This window comes from Micromys minutus (genome assembly GCF_963924665.1).
Source record: "Micromys minutus genome assembly, chromosome: 18".
Classification (NCBI taxonomy): Eukaryota; Metazoa; Chordata; class Mammalia; order Rodentia; family Muridae; genus Micromys; species Micromys minutus.
This window is the reverse complement of record NC_137953.1, coordinates 19,965,344-19,966,515: the sequence shown is the minus strand read 5'-3', so window position 1 is coordinate 19,966,515 and position 1,172 is coordinate 19,965,344. Positions and strand designations below refer to the sequence as shown.

The following is a 1,172-nucleotide window of genomic DNA, read 5'->3' as shown; positions in this document are numbered from 1 at the left end:
CCTTAACTTTCTGAGTTAAATTTATAAATTTTTGTCTTTCAATTACTATGTGAAGTGAACAGTATTTTTTCATTTATTTCTTTATTGACTTTACATTCTGATCAGAAGCCCCTGTCCCTCAAATCCTCCCAGTAACACCCTTAGATTTCATTTAATCTGTAGATTGCTTTCAGCAAAATGGCCATTTTTACTGTATTAATCCTACCAATTCAGAGCTTGGGAGTTCTTTCCATCTTCTGAGATATTCTTTGATTTTATTTTATTTTTTAGAGACATAAATTTTTTGTCAAACAGATCTTTCTTTTTTTTTTTTTTTTGGCGGTTTTTGTGTGTAGCTTTATTTGAACACAAAGCACGTACACAAGCCATCTACTCATTTTCTTCACTGCGTAGCCTGGCGTTGGGTTTGGTGACTGATGGCCAGCTGTGCTGTTCGGTTCTTAGAGGACACATTGTGAGCGATCTCAGCACAGTAAGATTTGTTGCACATCAGCAGCACTTCCAGCTCCTTGACATTGTGGACCAGAAACTTCAGGAAGCCGCTGGGCAGCATGTGCTTGGTTTTCTTGTTACTCCCATAACCAATGTTGGGCATCAGGATCTGGTCCTTGAATCTTCTCCGCACCCTGTTGTCGATACCTCTGGGTTTGCACCAGTTTCACTTGATTTTCACATATTGGTCTGTCTGGTGCCTGATGAACTTTTTGGTCCTCTTTTTGATGATCTTGGGCTTCACCAGAGGCTGGACAGCAGCCATGATGCCGCAAAATAGATGGCAGTCACCTCGCAGGCAGGCCGAGGAAGTATCAAACAGATCTTTCACTTGCTTGATTGGAGTCACACTAAGACATTTTGTATCATTGATAACTATTGTGAAAGGTGTCATTTCCCTATTTTTTTTATCAGCCTGTTTGTCTTTTGATTATAGGAAGGATGCTTATTTTCTGAGTTAATTTTATATCCAGCCATTTTGTTTAAGTTGCTTATCACATTGAATTCTCTGGTGGAATTTTGATTTCACTTAAATATACTATTATATCTTCAAATAGTAATATATTATCTTCTTACTTTTCAATTTGTATCCCCTTGACCTCTTTTTGTTGTCTAATTGCTTTGTCTAGGACTTCTAGTACTATATTGAATAGCTAGGAAGAGTTGTCAGCTTTGTCTAG

The 1,172-nt window shown here is 37.8% G+C and overlaps 1 pseudogene across 1 annotated transcript; it reads right to left on the bottom strand.

The window, feature by feature from the left end:
- Positions 1–369: 369 nt before the first annotated feature.
- Positions 370–757, bottom strand: LOC308432776 (large ribosomal subunit protein eL32-like; annotated as a pseudogene). Its single transcript has one exon. The product of its transcript is annotated as a large ribosomal subunit protein eL32-like (transcript).
- Between the last annotated feature and the right edge of the window lie 415 nt (positions 758–1,172).